We start from the raw sequence: 24,927 nt of genomic DNA on the forward strand, positions 1-24,927 counted from the left end.
TGAAGAACTAGAAGAACTAGACACACTGCCAGCTAGGAAACTTCATAGAGGTAAAGGAAAATACAAAGGTAAGTTACCCATGAAGTGTTTTAACTATAATGAAGTTGGTCAAATTGCATAAAGATTTCCTAAAAAGTAAAAAAACATGAATAAAGATAAATACAGAGGTAGAAAAGATGACAATAACAAAGGCTACAAGGAAAAGGGAAAGAAGGCTTTTTACATTGTTGAAGAAGAATCCAATGATGAATTTGAAGATCATTATGATGAAGTTGTCTATGTTTCTATGAAAGATGATTCTTATTGTTGGTTCCTAAATTAACAACATTTCAATAACCCAGTGATAGGAAAAAAAATATATCTAAGGGTAGCTAATTCCCATCTACAACATACCTATTTAGACATCAGGACCAAATATAAGACTATAATCCTTCTTCTACTTCAGGCTCCATAAGACCTAGGTGGGTGGACCTTAGATTCATTATATGGTACTAGTGTTAAAGCATACAACTGAATCTAGACAAAGAAAGTAAATCCTGTATCTCTCCTATAATCATGCAATAACAAAGGTATGCAATAGAAAATTGCAAAGAACCTATGAAATCCACAAGCTAAGTGAGGGAATCCTTTCAACTCTTAAATGTAAAGGGAAATGGATAATTGATTTAAGTTTGATTTTAGCAAATCCCAAATATGCAATAGTAGGAACATATTACTCCTGTAGTTGATCAATGCCTTATCTATTGGGAAATTTCATAAATAACATAAATACATCCATAATACCAATGACATATTCTCTACATCAAGATATCAAATCTATCCTATCACTTTGTGAATCAAATATCACTATTCATAAAGAACTCATACTCATGAAATATCCTTCTCATATAATCAACAACCTTGTTAAATATATCAAGCATTTACTTGGCTCTTTGTTCCAACAAAAAAACACATAGGGCATACAAATTTAAGGGGATATAAAGGGTTTAAGTTATTTCTCCCTAAACCAAAAAAATTACAAATTACAAATATAGGAGATGAGAATTAGAATGAAATTAAGAAGTTTATTGTTCTTTGTATTCATTTGTTTGAAACTATACATTCAAGATGCATGTAAATAACTCATAAAACCACTTAATAGAACAAAGCTATCTATATTAGCTTTACTATTTTTCATACAAGAGAGAAATTGCTAAAGAATGGTGGAAACCCAGCTGAGCTTGCTCAAAGAACTTGGGAACCAACCAGGTGGTCACATACTAACTAGAACCAACCCTTAAGAAAGAAAGAAAAGAGAAAGATATAGGAGAGGAATGAAATCCTGGATCTGATCTAGAAGTGACACATGTCCACTTGAATCTCCATCCCCCACTATTGCAAATTATCTCTCTTCTCTCTACAATCAAAATTTAAAAGGAACCCCATCATTGTGCTCCAAAAAACCCAAAATATCTCCTCTAATTGATGAGAATCCTTATTATAAGGAAAACACCAGGAATGAATCTAAAATGCTGATAAAATATTCTACTAAACTGATGTAAGATTGAAAAAACCATCACTAATTGTATCCTTACCACCTTTGGTGCACACCTTGTTCACCATTTTGTAAAAAATCAAATCTGAACTGCTATAACAGAATGTGGTTGAAAAATAAGAACCTAGGAAAAAACCATGAATAACTTGAACATGCCACTCCTTGTGTAAAAATGAACTATCAATATGGAAAGTTCATTCCAAGAGCTTTCTAATGGTATATGATAGTCCTATACTCGCTTATCAAAAATGCCCAAAATGTTTATTTGAAGATCAGGTTCTTGGCAGTATTCTCAAGTCTGCATTCCTTTGCAAATATTTAATTCAAAAGTTTTACCTTTTTCTAAGGTTAAAAAATTTATTATAACCCTCTCATTATTTAAAATGGCCTTTGCATGTTTAAAATCAGAAAGGAGTAACCAAAAAATATTTTCCCTGAATCTTATTTTTTCCTTCAATTATGCATCTAGGTCAACTATTGTTTGACCCCCTATAACACATGGTAGTACATGATTGTCTTGTCTCTACTTTGTGATTTCCACTTGGGTGCCACATGACACTCTTTGATTGGATCTCCATGTATGATCACCACCACATCATCACCTATTGGGTGCCCTACCATGTCAGTGCCACATGTTGTCATCTAATTTGTCTGTATTGATCTATTATCTCCACTTAGCCCATCTCCACATGGTGGCATGGTGCTTCCCCCCATTTCTTATCTTCCTTGCATCTTAATTTTGTAGGGAAGCATGAATTATCAAATCATGCCATGTGTAAGCATTAGGCAAGTCGATCTATTCACCACTACATCACTGCCAACCACCACATGTTACAACAATGCTTCCTTGCATTCCCAGACAACAAACTACCATGTCAATGTGGGAATGTGACAAGCTTCCATGTGTCATGTCTGTAGACATGGCCATCTAAATTTTTGTGCCAAGGCTAGTACTATCTATCATGCGTCACTCTATAATTCATTATCAAGCTACCACTTGTCAATTTTTGGTTCATCATTAGGCCATGTTATTGTTGATGTTAGTAGTTTTCTTCAAAATTTCTTTACTCCTCTCTCTAGTCTAGTCGGCTGGGTGGGCCCATTTTACATGAGTTAGAGGCTTCAAAAGCCAAGTGTCTTTAAGACACTATAGAGCTAAGTGCTTTCATATTAAAAAAAAAAACCCCCCCCACCCCCCCCATACAAACATTGTGAGATTAATATTTATACTTTTTCTTCCTTTTGCCTACGACTTTAAGCTCTATGCTAAAACCAAAATTATTATCCTTTTCACATGACCGAGCCCTAATTTTTTTTTTTGATATCAAGATTATTAAATCAAACTCGACAGTAGGCTAAAGAACCTCCATGCAATTGAAGGTTACTATTTTGGTTCAACAACCCATTGTGTTTCAAAATATACTACATTTTCTAAATCACAAAACATTATATAATTAGCAACGTGATTCTCTTAGTACTAGCAACAAGAGTATTTGTATTCGCCTAATAGCTAAAGGCATCAACACTCCAAGCGATTAGGATTATAGTGTATACAATACATGTACTTGACTCATTTTTTAGCTCTTTTCAAGAAGGTGGTTGTTTCATAGCATTACCATATCTCATCCTTTCTTAAGAAAAAGCCCTATCTTTTTTTTTAATGGAGTGATCTACCTTAGGGAAGAAATGAATGAGCACATAGTTTTTGCAACAACAACAATTAAAAGGATTTCAATAGATGTGAGAACTTATGGTAGAACTAAAAGAGGAGGTGAGTATAGAAGTTAACCAACATTACAGGTAACACCCCTGAGTTTCAATGCAAAAACATGTATTCTGCAAAATGGAAAATATTCAAGTACTAGTGGCTATCATGACATGTATTGCACTAGAATCATTTTTAGGTAACAACATCACTTTACTTAATGGACTTGTAATCTGGACCTTGTCTCCTAGTTTTCTATCATAGAGATAATCATTGCAAACACTATTTTTGGAGGGGTCCTCCTTCTTTTATGCATTTTTCTCCTTTGTATGTTTTCCTCTTTCTTTATGCAGGGGTAGGTGGTACATGTTATATAATTATGGTGGTTCCACCTCTAGCAAACCAACTTTTCTCACAAGTCAAGCAATTTGTGTGCTAATGAAAAAAATCCAAAAAAAACTACATATTTTGCCCTTTATAAAACACAAACAACCGGTTCATTAGACATTCATTAAGGATCAAGAATGGAAGAGGAACTGCATGCTTTCTAGGAGTTAAATCCATGATTTGACACTTTCCACATTATCCCTCCAAACTTGGTAAGTAGCACTCCATTATCTTATCAACTTGATATTCAAATAGTCAAATGTACTTTGTAAATGCCCAATCTTATGTTCACATTTGGTCTTGTCTATAGCATCAATGTAGCCTTCACATTATTTGTACAATTTGTTGAAGAAAATCCTTCCATCCCAATATGATTTCACCTTCATACAATGGGCCAAGGGTGACTCCTATCTTGGAGTACATGGGTGCAACTAAAAACATTCAAAATGATATGTTCAACAACTAGATCTTTCAAAAAAAAATGTGTAAATGTGCAAACACATAATAAGAGAAAGAAAACATATATCAATCATGGCCAGTCCATAGAGCCTAAAGCATGGCAATATCATTGAGTTGACCATGTCACTTTAGCAAAACCTCTAATCAAATTACTTTCAATAAGTTCAATCTCTACTCTCCAATTCAACACTTTCAAACATCCAATCCCCACAGTATTTTGTACTCCTAGTTATTCAAACTATCATATTTATTGACAATTCTCATCCCCCCTTTTTTACTATATGTATAATCCCATGACACCTTATAAGTCTATAGTTAGGGCCTAGAGTAGGTTTGAATAAATTTTTGTTTGAGCTCAATCACTTGAACTACTCATTTGATCTAGTGCGCCCCTTATACTGATTAGATTCAAAAATACATCATTGCTTGAATACTTCAAATCTTATTTTTAACTCTTCATGTAGACTGCTGATTTTGGGCTAAGGGGTCCTTTGATTGGCCTTAAAATTTGCCTAAATTCAACATCCGAACTCTACAAATCGACATATTGATTCTTTGGTCCACATTCTCTTACCCTGTTTGATGTTGTGTCAAGAAAACACTTGAGTCAAAATATATTGACCATCAAATTTCCTTACTTAAAACTACGTACAAAGAAACATGTTAGAAAAAAAAAATGCATTCAATTTTGGCTTCAAAAATAGGTCAAATTGACACTTGAGGGCACAAAAAATGTGGCATTAGTTCACTATCATGAGGAGAGTAAAATTTTGTGATTTGGGCTCATGATGAATAAATGGGCACATTTGGAAAATGTGCAAAGTTGGGTACTTGGATTTGCAGAACTAGGAACACTAGCAAAACTATGATTGTTATAAACAAAATGGACTTGGAAAAGTGTGCAAATAGATTCATCAAGACTCAAAAATTGGCATATCTAAAGTATTTTCAGATCTAAACATAATGGTACAATCCATTTGGTTCAAAAAATCATGAAATCATAAATATGACATCCCAAATAGGGCTACCAATCAATTTTCATTTTATGACACTAGTAAAACTTTACAAATTGCAAATGGAATCATGTTTGAAAACTAGTCAAATGGATTTATCATAAGTTCAAATCTAAAAAATAACAAGTATCTGACCTCTAGAATGCAATGCCAAAGTAATTTTATCTTGAATTAATAGCTTTTTAATAACCTTGTGACAAATACATCTGGGGGTAGCTAATTCCCATATATAAGATATTTATTCAGACACCGGGGTGAACTATAAGGCTATACTCCTTCTACTTCAAGCTTTGCAAGACCTAAGTGGGTGGACTTTAGATTTTTTATATGGTACTAGTCTTAAAGCATACAACTAAATCTAGACAAAGAAGATAAATTCCTTATTTCTCCTATACTCATGCAATAAAAAAGGTATGTAGTAGACAGTTGCAAAGAACCTATGAAATCCACAAGCTAAGTGATGTCATCCTTTCAACTCTTAAATGGAAATGGAAATGGATAATTGATTTAAGTTTGATTTCAGTAAATTCTAAATATTCAATAGTAAGAACATATTGATCTTATAGCTGATTAATGCCTTGTCTATTGAGAAATTCCATAAATCACACACATACATCCATGATACTAGTGACATATTACCTACATCAAGATATCAAATATATCCTATGACTTTGTGAATCAAACATAAGTGTTCATAAAGACCTCATACTCATGAAATATCATTCTCATAAAACCAACAACCTTGTCAAATATATCAAGAATTTACTTGGATCTTTGTTCCAAGAATTAAACACATAAGATATACAACTTTAAGGGGCTATAAAAGGGTTTAAGTTCTTTTTCTCTAAAACACAAAATATTGCAAATTATAGAGATATGAGATGAGAATTAGAATGAAACAAAGAAGTTTGTTGTTCATTGTATTCATTTCTTTGAAACTACACCTAGCCCACTACCACATGCTGGCATGATGCTTCCCCCCATTCCTTATCTTCCTCGCATCTTCATCTTCTAAGGAAGTGTGAACCATTAGATCATGCCATGTGTTAGCATCTAGTGAGTCAATCTATTCACTCCCACATCATTGTTGATGCTCCTAGTATTAGAACTTACCTCTTCTTGGACTAGAAAATGAAAGCTCCTAGTATTAGAACTTACCTCTAGAAGATGCCCTTGTTTCAAATTTGGGCATGAATCGAAACAACTTGGTCTAGAAACTAAATGTGGAATGGAGTAGTGCTGCCAATTTCTTAGATATGAGCCTCTTGAAGGCTAGAAAATACCAAGAACAACACTATCTTCTCAACATGTATTGGATATTTTCTTCTTTGACACTAGTGAACTTGAAATATTTTGACTATGTGGTCCTATTGGGTGTGCCAAAAACTATTTTCACAAAAGTTTTCACCTTTTTCTAAAGTTTTTATCTAACGACAACCTTGTGAAACATGGAAGAAACCTCCAAGGTGTGGGACTTGAATTATGAGGTTGAGTCTCTAGAGAAGGCTGACTTCCTTTGCTATTAGGATGCACCTAAACTACACTTAAAGAGGAAAAGAGAGAAGTAATACATGAAAGCAACTACCTAATATATTCTAAGGAGGTGATGCACCAAAATAGGGCATTCAATCTAACCTGTACCCATATATGCATAGTTAACTAGTTATAACCTTAAAGAATATAGATTCTGACCTTGTTTAATCTAACAACAACATGTAGATCAAACAAAAAAATAATTCTATAGGAAGAAACTTTACTCAATATCATTCAAATTCCAAAAAATAGATACAATCACATGAATTGCAAAATATAGACAAGAACATTAACTAGAGGCAAAGAAGTCTTGCACAACATGTTAATGGCTAAAAGAAATACATCAAAGAATTACAATGGCTTAGGGGAAAATGGAATTTACAATGTGCATGAAAAACATGCCAAGGAAAATAGAGAAGAATCTACTAGCATTTAGAGGGGCCACTAAATGTACTTTTATAGCTGAATCATAACTAGATATTTCTAAGTGAGAACCACTTCACAATCACTACATCCAACCATTATTGAAAATCTGGAAAATATCTAATCATGGTACAAAATTTGTACACCAAACAAAGCTATGAGAGGTTAGGAACAATGACCCTTAACTTTTGACTGAGTAAATGGATCAACCAATGGTGATGGAGTGTTCCTCTATATTTATCAGACTTGGGGAACAATGAAAGTGGTTGTAGGAGATTGAGCAGATTGGATATATTATCAAAGAGCGACTTCCTCTATCATGAACTTTCCAAATCGGTTGTATTATTAGTTAATTAGAGTGAAACCATTAGGCCCTACTATGTGGACCAATCAGCCTTTACCATTTTTCCACTTTACAAAGTCTTCCTACTCTAACTATTCATGATCACAACTTTGCCACTACCTCTCTTCATTAATAAGTATCACTTGTGAAACTATGACCAATTGATTCTCATTGCTTCATGTCCTTCCCTTTACATCTTTCATTAATTTCCATGACCATATTAGGATTGAGGTCCTAATCACATTACCACCATTGCCACTGTGACTCAAGGTTTACTTCCCAACCTTCAACCAAGAGAAATAAAGAAGTCACCTGATCACAACTCTATCCTTAGTTTCCTTTTAACCTACTATGATAGTGCACTGGCCATAGATCTAAAAATATCTAATTGTGCAAAATGCATCCTTGAAACATTGAATATTTTTCCAATATCACATTATTGTGATCTAAACCATAGTACATAAATTTAACTGTGCAACCAAGTGAACATAGTGCAATCATGTTGTCAGGGCCTAAACCTTGGTTGACCCAACTAACTCTATGAAAATGCAAACATAATGCAATCACACCTTTGCCATTCAAACTCTGGTTAGCTCTTACTCTACTATGACTATGCAGATGAAAGGGTGATTCACACAATCACAACTTAAAACATTCTAAGGCATAACATGAAGACAAAGGATATACCCAATGTTAAATAATTTCATGAAATTCTTAGGTGACCGTTGAGAAACCTATTATTTGAATTTGGTTTTCTAGCAAGAGAGCATTTTTGGTTAACATTTCTAGCAACTTAGAGGAGATGCAAGCTTTCTTGGCATAAGACCATTGACCATTGAAGATCCATTGGGCTATAGAGTCTCTAAACTCTAAAAAGATCATTAATTTCATCACATTTGCCACATTTTAAGCCATAAAATATGCCCTTCTACCTTTACAATTTTGTAAAAATTGAACAAAAAATATGTTCTTGAAAATTCTTGGAAAACAAGAACAAAAAAAAAGAAAACTATTTTAACTATGTACATGAAACATTCATCTCTATCAGAAATAGAGCTTGAGATATATTCCATTGAATAGAATATGCAAGATTTCACCATTAGACCTACTTAACTAAAAAGAGTTGGATTTCTTCCAACTGATAATCACATAGGGACCACTCCATAGGGGATCAAATTTTGAATGTATCCTCGCCTTCACTCTATCTGCATCCCACTTCAGCACAAGATCGCCCTCTCTAAAAATTCTGAACTTAGCCTTCTTATCAAAGCTTTTCTTTACCTGTTGTTGATGTGTTTCCAAGGTCTATATTACTTGATGTCTCTTCTTCTCCAACCCCATCAATTATACTATTATTATTATCATAGTGTCATTTTCAATTAGTTACAATTGATGGGCTAATTCTAGGGATGGAAAGTCCAATGAAATAGGAGACCTTTCTTCCCTGCCATAAACCAACATGAAAGGAGAGTTTCCAATAGCCCTTCTAGGTGTTATTTTGTCAGCCCAAAGGGTAGTTCTCAATTTCTAATGCCAACTCCTTTGATTATCTTCAATAGTTCTTTTCAATATCCTAATTAGATTCTTATTGGATGACTTAGCCAAGCCATTTCCTTGAGGGTAGTAATTGGAAGAAGTGCTTAGGTATATGCCATGATCAATTTTCCATACAAAAATCTAAGCTAATACAAATGATTTTGCATTATTTGAAATTATGGTGGAAGGGGCACCAAACCTCATAACAAGTCCATCTAAGAATTCAACAACTGAATTCTTAGTAGCATCTTTTAACACAATTTCCTCCATCCACCTAGTAAAGTAAGTTGTTTCAGTTAGAATCCATTTATAACTAGAGCTAGAAGGAGGATTAATAGGACCATTAAAATCTAATCCCAACTAGGCAAAAGGCTGATCCACTTAAATAGGATGAAATGGAAGAGTTGCAAGCCTTTGCTTACTTGAAAAGAAAACACAATTTTCACATTTTCTAACATACCTATGGCAATCATGAAATAAGGATGGCTAGTAATATCCTACACTCATTATCTTCATAGTAGTTTTTTTTCTCTCTAAAAAGTGGCCACCATTAGCACTATCATGAAGCTCTGTAATCAATCTCTCTGCTCAATTTGCACCAATACACCTAAAGCTCCATTGAAGTTCTTCCTAAATAGAATACCATCAATTATGGTATAAGGAATGGTCTACAATATGAACTATCTTCTTTTTTCTGTATCAAATCCTAGAGAAAATTCATTTCTTGATAAGAAGGTCATCATGTCATCTATCCAACTCCTTCGATTGTTATCTCTCACCTCCTATTGTTCTATCAACACCAAGGTAACTTCTTCATCTAATTTGTGAGATGAGATCATCTGCTTGCACATTCCTTTCCCTCTTACCAACCTAGTGATCTAGATGTCCACATACTACTCCATCACTTTAGTGATCCAACCTACTCTTTTCTCACTATTATCTCTACTCAACATGAAATCTTTAACACCTACATGAGGGACCAATAAGTGGATCTTATTGTGGGATAGAAGATGTCTAAATTTCTTCAAAGATCTTATGACTACAAGGGCTTGCATCTCCACATAGCTATATTTGACATCATACTCCTCCATTCCTTTACTAAAGAAAGAAATACGCTATTCTTCATTCTTATCATTCAATTGAGTCAAAACAAAAAAAATACTTGACTCACCTCTTAAGGTGTAAAGAATGAAATCCTTATCAAAATTTAGATTTATGAGAGTAGGGGCTGAGGCTATGGCTACTTTGATCTCTTCAAAACTTTCTTTCCTTTCCTTGGTCCATGAAAAGGCCATATTATTTTTAAGCATGGCTCTAAGAGGTTTCACCATGGTAGCTAAATTAGGAGTAAACCTCCTCACAAAATTTATTCTTCCAAGAAAACTTTGTAGACCTTTCGTATGCCTAGGAAGGGAGAGAGAAAGTATTGCCTTTGTTCATTTTTGATCAATGGTCAGACCATCCTTAGATACAATATGTCCTAACAATTTCCCTTGATTAGTGGAAAAGACACACTTTCTTGGATTCAAAGATACTCCATACTCACTACATCTTATAAATACTTGATGGAGATTCCCAAAATGATCTACTACATTCTTTTAATATATTGTGATATCATCAAGGTAGACCAACACAAACATTTCAATCATGTTCATGAAGTCCATCTCCATTGCCTTTTGAAATGTGGCATTTTACTATAGGCACAGATGACCAATTTGATGGTGAAAGTAATCTTATATCTATTAACCTCTTTGACTAACACCTGATTTTAACCCAAGAATCCATCCAAGAAAGAGAATCTCTCTGAACCACTAACCTTAGACAATATTTTTTCCATGGAAGTGAGAGGATGATGATCTTTAAGGGAGGCTTGGTTAAGATCCCTAAAATCTACACATAATCTAATTTATCCACTCTTTTTCCTATTAGAAATATAAGAGGAGTAACCAAGAGGGGAGGGGAAAATTAGTTACCAAAAAAATAAATCCTAGATCCCTTAGATGTTAGTACAAAATAGACTTTGAATATTGAATTCTACTAATGCTCAACAATCACACAAAAAAAATGTTTTAACTTGGTAAACACAGAAATAGCTTAGCAAATACTTAACATGAAAATCTTAAGATGTTATCTATGATTAATATTAGTTTAAATTAGTTGCAAACACATAAGAGAAATATCATGAACACATTTGACACCAAGATTTAATGTGGAAACTCAATTTGGGAAAAACCACCAATTGCAACTAGTTACTAATTTTCACTCTTCTAAAGTGAGCTTAGTTAGGAGCTAACCCTATTAAAGGTTACAAAACACACTATTAGGTGTGACCCTATTAGAGGATTTAATCACCTTGTTAATGGTGGCCTTGCAAGAGGTCTTTAGACATTTCAATAGAAATGCCACTTTGTTAGAGGATTTACAAATAGCTATTAAGCCAACTATGTTAAGAGATTTAGATCATTGCTACAATGGTTAGAGAGTAATAATGATATAACCTTATTTGGATGCAACTGAATTATTGATTACAGATCTCAATTCTAACTTGTATACTTGATCCTTCTTGATCGAATATATCTTTTCAACTCCAAAAGGATGTTTTTCATATCCTTCTAATTTACTTCCTTTTAGAATCATTAAATCTCCATTTATCTTCAATGCATCACACACTTTCTAAATCTCAACTTGATCTTATATCTATATCTTTCCTATAGTCAAGTTGTCTAAAATACAGCTTAGAATAATTAGTAATCCATCTCCCTAGTCGGCTAGAACCAACACACAAATCAATTTGAACTTAATATTCCAAAACAAGAAAAATCCTTCGTTAGCTAACCCTATTCAATAGACACTAACTCAAAAATGATTTTCATATGTTAATAAAGTGAACTCAATCAACACTACATACTCAAAAAGTTGCTTTAGTAACTGAGTGAACTTAGTAGATACTATCTTCTAAACTAGGAAAACTCTAGAATTCTTAGTAGACATAGAAAACTATCTTCAATGCCCGAGTGAGCTCGGCATACACTGACTGGTAATGATATGACATTTTGTGTAACATCAAAGACAATACACAATTAATCAGTTATTTTAAAAATCTCCCTCTTTGGCATTAATGGAAACACAACATTTCATAATATAATGAAATTCATAGAGCAAGAATAAAGTAAGGAATTACCCCTAGTTTCATTCTAATTCTTATCCATGACAATTTCCTCTATCATTGTGAACTTTTTTTGCCTTCATTTTATCCCTCTATTAGAAAAACTTATGTTAGCTACAACTTCTTCTGATAACAAACTCTACCTTTGATATTAAACAAAGTTCATTCTTCCTTTATATATCTCTTTCTCTTTTTGTTTACAAAATTTCTATGAGATATGATAGTAAACTTCTCCATCTTTGACCTCTCATGCCAAAGACAATATTTAGCAAATATTGATGTAACTCAAGTAGGGGTTCATTTGCAATATTCCATTGTCAATATTGCACCAACTAAATGATCTTGAACATGGTCTAGTTAATGCATCACTAAAATTTATTTAGTGAGCTTCAGATAGGGAAATGACCCCTAGCTTACCTCTTAGATACAATAATGCATCCTTAGGTAATGGCTTGGTGAATATGTTTGCAATCTATTCTTTTTAATTCACATATTCTAATCTTAATTCTTTATCTTGTACCAATTCTCTCAAGAAGTGATATTTTATAGTAATGTGTTTTTTTTTGCTATGCATGACTAGATTCTTTGATATATTGATTGCACTGGTGTTATCACAATATATGACTACTAGATCCTTGATCTCTATCTTCATACTTGCCAATAGCTGTTTGAACCAAACAATATTAGAACAATTGACTACTACTACCACATATTCTACCTCTACTATTGATTGAGAGATACAATTCTATTTCTTGCTTGTCCAAGACATTAATCTTTTACCAAGAAAGAATGCTTCACCACTGGTGCTTTTTCTATCATTAATAATTCATGCCCAATCATCATCTATGAATACTTTTAAATCCAAATTGCCTCCTATTTTGTACCACAAACCATATTCTTTAGTCCCCTTTAGATATCTCATGATTCTTTTGACTTCCATCATGTGACTTTCTTTCAGATTTTCTTATAATCTTGCCACCATACCAAGTGCTAATGCAATAGCAGGCCTTGTATGTACTACATACTAGAATTTTCCAATCAATGATCTCTATGTGTTTTGATCTACCTCTATAGATTTCTTTCAATTTAATTCACATATCATAAGTTGTAGTATGACCTTTGACTTCATCAAAATTAGCATAATTAATAGCAAATTAAATGTCAATCATCATGATGTTATGATTTTTCTTTTCAACAATATCTTCAACTGATAATGTTCCAATGGGATTCTTGTATTCACTATTAAGATACTTACAACTTGAAACAATTATACTTACTAGATGTAACCTCATAAGTCCTTGCCATGCTGCAAAATTGTTTCAGTTCAACTTGGGAATCTCTCTTGAAACCTTCTCTGCAAGCACCAAACATTTTGATACTAATTGTTGGAAATATAAGAAGAGTGAGTGAGAGGGGAGGGGTAAATTAGTTACCACAAAAATAAGTCCTAGATCCCTTTGATGTTAGTACAAAATAAACACTAGAAATTGAACTCTGTTGATGTTCAAAAAACACACAGAAAAATGTTGTAACTCAGTGAACACTAAAATAGCTTCGTAAATACTTAACATGAAAATATTAAGATTTTATATGTGATTACTATTAGTTTTAATTATTTGAAAACATATAAGATAAATTGCATGAACACATTTGACACCAAGATTTAATGTGGAAACCCAAGTTGGGAAAACCACCAATTACAACTAGTTATTGATTTTCACTCTTCTAAAGTGAACTCTATTAGGAGCCAACCCTATTAAAGGTTATGGAACACACTATTAAGTGTGACCTTGTTAGAGGATTTAATCACCCTATAAGGAGTGGCCTTGTTAGAGGTCTTTAGAAACTTCAATAGAAATGCCACCTTGTTAGAGGATTTACAAATAGCTATTAAGCCAACCCCATTAAGACATTTGGATCACTGCTATAATAGTTAGAGAGTAATAATGAGATGACTTGATTTGGATGCAACTAAATTGCTAATGATAGATCTCAATTCTAGCTTATATACTTGATCCTTCTTGATGGAATATATCTTTTTAGCTTCACAAGGATATTTTTCTTGTCCTTCTAATTCACTTCTTCTTAGCATCATCAAATCTTCAATTATCTTCCATGCATCACACACTTTCTAAATCTCAACTTAACCTTATATTTATATCTTTCTTATAGTTAAGTCAACTAGAATATAACTTAGAATAATTAATATTTATCTCCTTAGTTATCTAGAACCAACACATAAGTCAATTTGAACTTAATATGCCAAAACAAGAAACTCCTTCATTAGCTGACCCTGCTTGAAAGACACTAACTCAGAAATTATTCCCCTATATTAACCAAGTGAATCTAGTCAACACTGCACACTTGCAAAGCTCCTTTGGTAACCAAGTGAACTCAGTAGATACTATCTTCTGAATTAGGAAAACTCTGGAGTCCTTGGTAGACACAAAATACTTTCTTCAATGCCCAAGTGAGCTTGGCATATAGAGACTGGTAATGATATGACATTTTGTGTAACATCAAAGACAATACATAATTAATCAATTGTTTTGACACTTCCTAATAGGGAGAAGGTTTCCACCCAAGAGGAATGCTTAATAGGGAAAATGATATTGGCCTCAATCAATTTTGATAGCTCTTTTCTCATTAATGCCTCAATCTTGGGATTTACTGGTCTCTACTTTTACATAATAGGTTTGACATTATCAACTAAATCTATCGTATGTTGAAATAGACTTGGGTTAAAACCCCTTAAATCATCATATGTCCAAGAAAATACATCATTAAATTCTTGAGATAGATGAACAAAACTTTCTTTCTCAGTTTTATAACATACCTTCCCCATGTTTATCATCCTTCCATCAGCGACTTCAATTGGCATATGATCATCTTTTTTTGCAGCAGAGTTCATGCCTCTATCCCTTGCTTGGTCATCAAGATAGAAGACACTCTCTAAGGTAATAAGAACCTTAGGAAACTTATTGGAGCTAATGTTGGTGAGTTGATCACCATATTGGTCATGCAATCTCAAATGATTTCTATGTGAGAACTCTACTTCATTTTGCAAGAAACTTATAATTTGTGCATCAGATTCAAAGATCATCTAATTGATATTATTATTAGGGATAGTGGGTCTAATCACTACTTTAATTTTCTATCTCTTCTCATCTTCAAGGCTCTTTAGGACATTGTAAGATGCACTTACTACTGCAAGTCTATAAGCATGTTTATTCTCTTTCCTAGGGATGCTTTGAATATTAAATGCATTGAAATTTTCAAGAAAATCCCATACTCTATTTTTATAGGACTTGAGCAAACTATTCTTGGTGATATTCTAATTCCTCACCTAATTAACCACCAGCTTGCTATCTCCATATACACTTAAGATTTTAATTCCCCTTTTTTGAGAAAGTAAGAGACCTTGAATTAATGCATCACACTTAGGCACATTATTAGTACAACTTAATTGAAGCCTAAATGAGAATAGTATATTTCTAGTGTAGGAGAAACCAACATCACACTAGCCCCTATTCCATTTTTATTTCTTGATCCATCAAAGTAAATACTCCATGTCCTACTTATGTCTTCTCTATTCTTCATTAGGTTAGGTACAAGAGCATCCTTCTCTGATATACAATAGGTACCAAGGCATGTCTACAAGGTTTTTGATATAGGATCAAACTAATATGCATTAGCCCACTCATCTAAGAGGAAATTAGGTATCTCTACTAAAGAAGTGGAAAACTTGTTTGCTATGTCACTTTTATCTATCTCTAGGATGGTGCAGTTCCTATTGATGAGATTAGAAGTGTAGGGATCAATATGATGGAGGGCTAATGGTTCTACTTTGATTGAAGCTTTGGTTTCTTACCTTATTCTAAAAAATATGTATGATCAATCAGAGGATATGTAAACACCTCTTTTGGTGGTAAAATCTCTTGAAAGAAAAATTGAAAAGTGTGGTTTAACCTCAACAATTGATATATCTTGAACTATAGTACAACTAGGGCATGCATTTAGGGCCATTTCAACATTTCTAAGGATTCCTATAGCTTTGATAGTACTACCATCTAACCATAATACATCCTTAACAATGGGTTCATATTTTAGTTCAAAAATATTAGCAACACACTTGGGCATTACTAAACTCCTAGTCCCTAAATCAATCATGCAGTTTTCAACTAGCTTATCTCTTATAATTAGAGAAGCATAAAATGGAGGAGGTCTAACTTTTTACTTTTTTCTACCTCTTTTGATGGTTGTACCAAAATCATGACATTCTCCATGCTAGGAAGTTGATCCTTTGATTCAATGCTCTCTGTCTAATCAATACAACACCTTTTTAGTTATAGGATTGGACATCCCTTACTACCAAAGTACTATGCTGATTTTCATTAAATGTCAATCCGGGAGCGTGAACTTGAGATGATGTCTGCAAAGTATATGCTCTAGTTTTTGCTAAAAGTCACTACTACCTTGAATGCAATAACCATTAAGGAAATCTAGTTTATCCAAAGGAAAGACAACTATCAAGTACTTGGAAGGAAACTCTAATTATTTAACCATACATCTATGCACCTACTACTATAGGAATAGTGGCTGGTTCTATTTCCAATGGCTGTAAGAATAGTAGTTCAAATTTTAACTTAAAAAATTGAGTCTAACTCCTGCTTATTAAAGTAAACTCCACCTTCTACATGGGCCCCCACAAAAGAATGAAGGAAAGATAAGCTCAGATAAAAGTGTAGAAACTCAGCAAAGTCATGTATTTATTCAAATATGTAGTATTATAATAACTTAAGAAAAACAAGAAGATGTCTATCAACTTTGTCTATCTACTCACTACTTAACCTCATAGATACAGACGAGGTCTTATTTAAAAGGAAGGAAAAACAACAAACTCATAAAACTATGACTTCCTCATGAAGGAAAGTCAGTTACAACTTAAGGCTACAAGCATGCAATTGTAAAGACATTAGTTATCCCTTAAATTTTCCACAAATATAGATCATAGAAAATGCTAGATTTTCTCTTTTATCTAACTTTAAATAGCTTCCAAGAATCCAAGTATCATGCTTGCATGTTTAATCAATCACTTTCATGCTCACTTCCAAAATCAACCGATTTATCAGGTCCCGCTTTGTTATTCATTAAAATAGGTCCCTTCTAACTTTGCTGCCAAGTTTCCAATTGCAATAGTGTTATAATGCTTCTCTTTAATACCATCAATGCCTTAGTGCTATTCCTTCGTAGTTTTTTTTTTATTAACTCCCACTCAGCTTGTATTCCTACGATCAACATTTAATACACACAAGACTTCCCACAAACATTTATTTACATTTATTGGTTTATAAAGAAAAGGAATTAATTATTCAACTAACAGTTTTTGCAATCTCTTTAGTTGCAAGAAGATCTACCCATATCAAACATTCATAAAGAAATATTTTTACCACAAAATGAACCCCTTTTTAGATATAACTTCGATTATCATTTTTATGCCCTATGTCCATACTTTATACATCAAAAATTCAAAACATTTATACTAAAAGATGATAAAGTTTAGTATGTTATAGACAAATGTTCACAAAAGGGCCAAAAAGACTTCTATTTCTTCATGTCATCATTTTCCCCCCCAATCATCCTAAGGCTGGTCCCTTTAGCATCTATAGGTTTCTGATCTTCATCTACAGCCTGAGATCATTGGCAATTTTCTCACCTGATTCATGAGCTCTATAATTAAAATATCCAAAATTTTGTTTCAACCTTTCCCATTTCTATTCTTCAGCAATCATGTTATATTCAACAAATGAATCATACTTTCCAATCATAGGATGCAAGAGTATTGATGGTTGGAAATGAAGAGGTACCCAATAATTTTTCTAACTTCTACCTAACATCATATACCTGGGCATCCTGCTGATGGCCAACTCCAAATTTTGAGAGTACAACTCCCTTGTTTTTAGATCTTCTGGCAATCAGATCCATCTTTGAAAGGAGGCTTGTATAGCATCAGGGGCATTTGCAGAACAATGTTGCTCCCAATCCAAAAATGCCTATTCATGGATAGGGTGAATTTTTGCAGTAGCACTCTGATTATTCTTAACACAAAGACAATCGAAGAATACTGTGTGAGTGTTCTGCATCTCTTTTCAAATGTATAATGGTTCAAACATTTCCTTTTCCCTATAAGGAGTAGCTTGGTTCTCTCAACTAATCTCATTCTGCATCCATGACATAACTGCCCTAAACTATACATCTCCTACATATACCAATGAATTCCAATCTTTATCATCTGGAATAGCAAGATTATGAACATATAACTCAAAGAGGATATTTCACAAAGCCATCAAAAATGATTTGAATGCTGCATAGAATTCTTGGGGAGTGTGCAAGGAAGGGTTCAACTCTTGAGTAATTCGAGACAATTGAAAATTAATAATTTTCTCCTTTAGGAATAGTGTGTAAACTAGAGAGGGTGACTTGCAATTTACAAGCTCTAGCATGAGCTGTGTAATCTTTGTGACACATTGTTGCAGGACCATAATTTCACTATCCTTCTCTTCAATTTGTTGTGCTTGTTCTCTGATAGTTCTAAGAAATTGCTTCCTTTCTAGGTCCCAGTTTTCTTTTTCCCATTGAAACTGTTGGTAAAAACTAAAGTTGGCTGTTAACAGAGTAGAAATTTTAGGTGGTGTATGGTGATGAACAACACGTCTATAATCTTCAAGGTGGTACTTAGGATGATGGTGGTCAGCAGTGCTATCATCCTAAGAATATTGGCATTCAACAAAGCTATTATTTTGATAGGCAAAAATGTTATCAACTTTTTCTAAAGGGGAAACGACTGTAGGATAGGGTGCAATAGTCATTTTAACTTGAAATGTTTCAACAATTTCTTGAACCATTTCTTGTGTAACAGATGGATATTCCTCTGGTGGTAGATTATCAGTTTCCTCTGCTGGTTGTTCAAACCCAGATACTATTTCCTCTAAGGACTCTGTGTCACTATCAACATTAATAGGTCTATTTGGCTTTGTGAGAATTTCCTCAAGATTATTTTCATGTTCAGAAGTAGGTGCTATGTGCTTTGGTGACTGTGCAGGTGTGGGTAATGGAGTTTCAACATCAATAGGTGGTATAGGAGGCTCAGCAGGTGGCACAGGAGGTTCAGTTCTCAAATTTACCTAAGACATTCTGGTGACTTTTTGTGGAGTAGAAATTGGGGTAGAAATTGGTTTCTTGCCCTTATCGACAGGTTTCCCTTTAGTGAGATTGAGTGCAGGTTCTTGTGATACTAGAGATACTTCTTCTGAACCTTCCTCTATGGCAACTGTGTGTGATTTTCTCTTTCTAGAAGTTGAGGCTTCTGTAGGTGGAGTTTTCTTTTTTAAAATTTTAGGTACAGAGGCAGAAGCCAAAGCTTCTTGAGCCGTTCTATATACTACTTTCTTGACTCCTACAACAATTTTCTCTCCTGTTCCCATTCCTTGCCCTTTAGGTCCACCCCTTTTAGGTCCCTCTATCCTTAGTTTTAAAAACTCCTCCCATGTTCCTAAGTGCTGCCTAGTCAACTCCCTTTCAATTATAGCCCTAATTAAGAAATGGTGGGATACCGACTGGGTTTTGCCTTGCTGTACATAGGTAGCTTGCCTTTTGATAATATTATAAAGGAAACTCAGGAGATTTATAGGACAATCATCATGCCACAAACCACTCAAAATTTTGAAATGAACAACATGCAAATAGGAATACCTTCCTTCATAGGTAAAATATCTTATGATAAACTTAGCAGGGTGGATGAATTGCAAAGGGAGAGATAATCATAATGTACCTTGCTTTTTGTTTTCCTTCGGCTGAGGATCTCTAGGTACTAAGAATTAATCTTTTTCTTATCATGCATCCATGTCCTCTATCCAACATTCTACATTTGTGGGAAAGTCAAAAACTTCTGCCACCAATTCTTTGGTGAATTCTATCTAAATGCCCTTAACAGTTGCATATCCATCCCTTAATGTATTATGAAATTGGAGCACAATTTCCTGGTCAAATTGCTTCAAACTAAGATAGTAAGCCGACCAACCTCATTGTTGAAACAAACTAAATGTTGTTGGGTCTGCCAGTAAGACTCTATGGTCTACTGGTTCATGCTACTGAGGTTCTCCACCCATATTTTTTGAAAAAAAAATGCTATTACAGGCAAATTCACTACAAGTGATTTTGAGAGTATGGGCAGAGATGGCTATAGGGGTTTCAACACAGGGAAATTTTTTAAAAAATAAATACTTCAATACTTTTCAAATATCACATCCTTTAGTACTTCGTGATGACATTTTAATCACCAAACCATAATGAGGATAAAGATCGTGCTAAAAAACATACACCATATTAATGAGGGGTTATGTGAAATAATGATTTAATGGTTAGCCTTCTTTACATTATTTCACACATTTTGGAAGTAGAAAGGAGCACCAACCCATTACTAAAATGACCTTTCCCCATACATCCTACATGCCAACTTAAGATTTCTTTGATTTGCATTCATGATTTTGATTTTCCCTCCCCACAACCTAGTAGAGACTGGGTCCCACTAGACTGTAAAGATTACAAATTCTAAAAATTGAAATAACATGCTTGTCTAAATAAATAATAAATTAAATAAATGCAAATGAGTCAAGTGTGACTAACCTAAGGTGTGATAGGAAGGATGGTTCAAGTAGTACCATACAAGAGAAAGTGAGATGACATTGTTGGTGTGATTTTTCATAGTATAGAAAATTTCTGATTTTTGAGTGAAAAATTAGTTATGCCTTCAGTTTTGTGGCACCCTCATTTTCAAATTTTTGAAAAAGGTATTTTCTTCAAGATTTTTGGCAGGGCTTTTTATCCTAATGTTTTATTTACATCAAAATGCCTTTGGTAAACCTTTCATGCACCTTTAATTGCAATTTTTTGTTTGAAAGGATGCCAAGTTGAAGTGTTTTTCAATCACCGTTGATCTATCAAAGGTCAAGGGTCAGCACATCCCCGCCTTATAGAGTTTTAGGTCTTTAAGGAATACAAGGAAGCGCAATTGCAACACATAGCCCCTAATGTTTTATGAGATCCAGTATGCCGCAAAAGCTCTTGTATGTCAGCTTTGTTAGTACTTTTGCACACATTTTGTTTTTCCGCGATATCATTGGTGGATTCGTCGGCAGAGTTATGAAGATTACTTACCAAGTCTTATCACCATTGATCCTATCTTGATCAACAGTTGACGCATCCCTGCATATTAAAGATGCAACTTTTTAAGTAATGCGGGGAAGCGCAGTGGTGACGTGTGGCAAAGTGGGGTCAGGTATTTGTTTTTCAATATGCTACACTGCAAACGACTGATGATGTGTAATGCTAGGTATGCACAGAAGGGTTTTTGGTTGCTTAATGAATGTAAAGTCTTATCACCATCGATCTTGTCTTGATCAACAGTTGACGCATCCCCGCATAATGAAAATGTAGCTTTTTAAGTAATGTGGGGAAGTGCATTTGTGACGCTTGTCCATGGTGATGTCAAACACTTGCTTGCTCACAAGAAGATATGGTATCCGCTAGCGTGAAGTGTTGTTAAATAGTATGAGCTAATATGGTGGTTTCCTATTGGTCAGTACAACTAGTTGGTTGTTAATACAAAATGGATTATTCTGATCATCGATCTTGTCTTGATCGACGGTTGGCATATCCACGCATTATAAAGATGTAGGTTTTTAAGTAATGCAGGGAAACGCAATGGTGACACGTAGCATTTTTATAAAAGGACTATAGAGCTTGTTTATTTTAAATCAGGACCATGCAATCTGATAAAATCCACAGATGGGATTCAAATTTGAGTGCAAACTGCAAGCAACGGTTACTAAGAGTAAATGTGATCTAGACCTGGTTTGTGCAGTTTTAATTCATAAAAAAGAACCCATTATTTCACCATTAATGCATCACCAAAGCGCAGAAAGAAAAGGGCATTCAAGATTTCAGAGCTAAGGCATAGAATTTCTCAGTTAATACTCCAATAAGATTGCAGAAGACATCATATAGTGCAGAAGTGCAATTTCTGGCAGGTAAGTGCTTTGTGACTTTCTGAGTAAAATTTGAAGCATCTGTTATTCTGAATTTTCCAAAGTTTCATTAAAATGCTGCCTCGAAAAGAGTTTACTGGACAAAAAGATTATCTAAAATGTTCAGTGCATGATGGTTTTCTTGAACAATTCCCCTTATCAGTGCATGAAATAAATAAGGGAAGGGAACTCATTCCAAAAACCCCTAGATTAGTTGTGGCAGAAGGATTTTATGACAAAGCTAATTCGATAAGGGATGCCCAGGTTTCCATGGGAGGTTTGAAGTTGTTTAAAAAATGGTTTTTAGAGTGAAAACTGGACACTCCTCTGAGCAATGTATGGGAATTTGACATTGGAAAATTAGTAGTCCCAAGTGTCTTCTTTGATAGTGATTTATTAATGGACCTGGAAAAGAATTATGACCCTATCACAAGGTGGGTAAAAAATCATTTAGGGGTCAAACTTTTTAGGGTTTGCCCTGAATTGTTCAGTGAGGTTTTCAACCTAAACCCTAACCACGATGTGCATGAAATCATTGATCTGGATGATATGCAAGCTAGATATGATGCACACTGAGTGTACTTAAGAATAGGGCCACTACAAGAGCATGCTGCTAAGGTTGGTAATTTGCCTGTGATCACAGCTAGTACTCCAGAGCCATTTTTAAGAAGACGTTTTAATCAAAGAGCTCAAGCACTATATTTTTCTCTTTGCAAGATCTTGGGGATAGATGAGGGTGATCAAATTCTAGGTTCTGTGGTCCTTATAATTTCTCAAACTCTTCAATTTGGAATGAGTACTATTCTGGATTTTGCCACTTTCCTAGCAAAAGTGATTCGCAACGGTTTTGTTGGAATAGCAAAGGGGAAAGTAAACAAACCATTCTATTGGTATTCATTGATGATGCATGTATGTTTGTACAAAGGATATACTTTCTTCTCCAAGGGTATGGAGTTAGAAACCACAAAGGATGGAGCAAGGAATCCAGTGCAGTTATGGAGTCTGGATATGACTTCAGAGGCCACTGATGCTAGTTATGTAAGATTTGACAGGTATTTTGCATCAAAGCTAAGATTGCTTTTAAGAGGAGATAGCCCTAGAATCCCACAAGCATTATTAGAATTGGTCAGACCTAAGGACCATGCTAAAGGGCTACTTGTTAGCCACAACTGGGGGGATATAATTCCCTACAATGTTTCAACAGTAATAAGAGTTTATGGTTTCTTAGGAAAACCTCATGTGTTACCTTTTCATGTACCTTTGAAGATAGGGATAACCGAGCTCTTATGGCAGATAGGTACTATAGATGAGAGGGAATTAGTCAAGAAGGGCACTTTCTTTCCAATGGTTACTATAGTGCATGATTTTTTTTTTGTTAAAAAGGGGTGGAAGCATTTAAATTTGTTTTTGAATAAATATAACATGGCATAATCTCACGCCAGATTCATTGACCTTGAAGGATTCTATAATCTATTAAGAGAAAGGGTGAGAACTTCCCATATGGTACATCGGGTTTACTATCTGAAAGATATAATCAAAAATATTTTCACATTGTAGGAGCAAGAATTAAGGAAAGAGAAATGGATAGTTTTCAGTAAAATCCTCGAGTTCATTAATGCTTTTGACCCCCAGTACGACCCATTAAAAGATAAGAAATACTGGGGAGATAAAATACATGCATTAATGAATAACTTTGCTATAATAATTTAGGCTATGAATTAAAAGAAAGATATATTTATTAAGACACACCTAGACAAGGCATCAGAAATACAAAGAAGAGTGAGTGGTAGAAATGTGGTAACTCCTGGCCAATATACATTGTAGAAAAGGGCAGGTTATGTCATGGTTAAAAATGTGCAATAGGTACCCCCTCATAAGGAGCCAAGGTCAGGAAGTCCATCTGCAGCCAGCTCTCCAAAAAGACAAAAATTAGAGCAGGGGTCATCTTCTTCTCAAAAGGAACAATACTCCCCAAGCCAGTCTCCAATCTAGATAGATGATGAGGCATCTCTAAAGGAACAACTTAGACAAATGGGAGGAGAAGGGGATGTGATTGTCACTTCTACAGACCTGGATATTGGAGAGCCACAAGAACCTCCTACACCTTCCTTGGACCTGACCATTGCTAATTACCAAGGTAAGGAAATTGATCCAATTGTTGCCCAGGCTTCTGAAAGATTTATTAATGATGTAAATTTTGTAAGATCTAGGGCTTTTTCTCAGTTTTTATGGAGATTAAATATAAAGAATTTTGAGAAAACCTGTGAGAAGATCAAGGCTAAGCAACCAAATAAATCTGACCTAGCTATCAAGGAAGAGGTAAAATCAAAGTTTTTGAGTGATTTTGCCCGGTTCACTCCTGAAGCTGGAAGGAAAATAGTTAGACAATAAGGAGTCCTCCTTCTGCTAGAATGGGATATAACAAATGCTATTGTTTTTGATTCAGTAAGAAAGCAGAAGGATGTTCAACTAACAACCGCTGAAGAAGTATTACAGGCTCATAGAGGGGTCAAATTTATTGATGACCAGCAAGCCCTTGTTATGTGGTCCATAGATAAGAGAGAAAGTACCAGGATGCATGAGTTTCCCACTACAGAACATACTGGTACGTTGACAGTATAGAGGGCTGGTGAGGTAAGTAGTAAACAAGTAATGGGAATGGCTTCAGAAATGCTAAAATTGGGTGGTGTTGTATCTATACAAGAAGAAGATAAGTTTGCCCAACTCAATGCTAGGTTTGAAG

This window comes from Cupressus sempervirens, chromosome 4, assembly GCF_028749045.1.
Source record: "Cupressus sempervirens isolate cs-2001-9-10 chromosome 4, ASM2874904v1, whole genome shotgun sequence".
Taxonomy (NCBI): domain Eukaryota; kingdom Viridiplantae; phylum Streptophyta; class Pinopsida; order Cupressales; family Cupressaceae; genus Cupressus; species Cupressus sempervirens.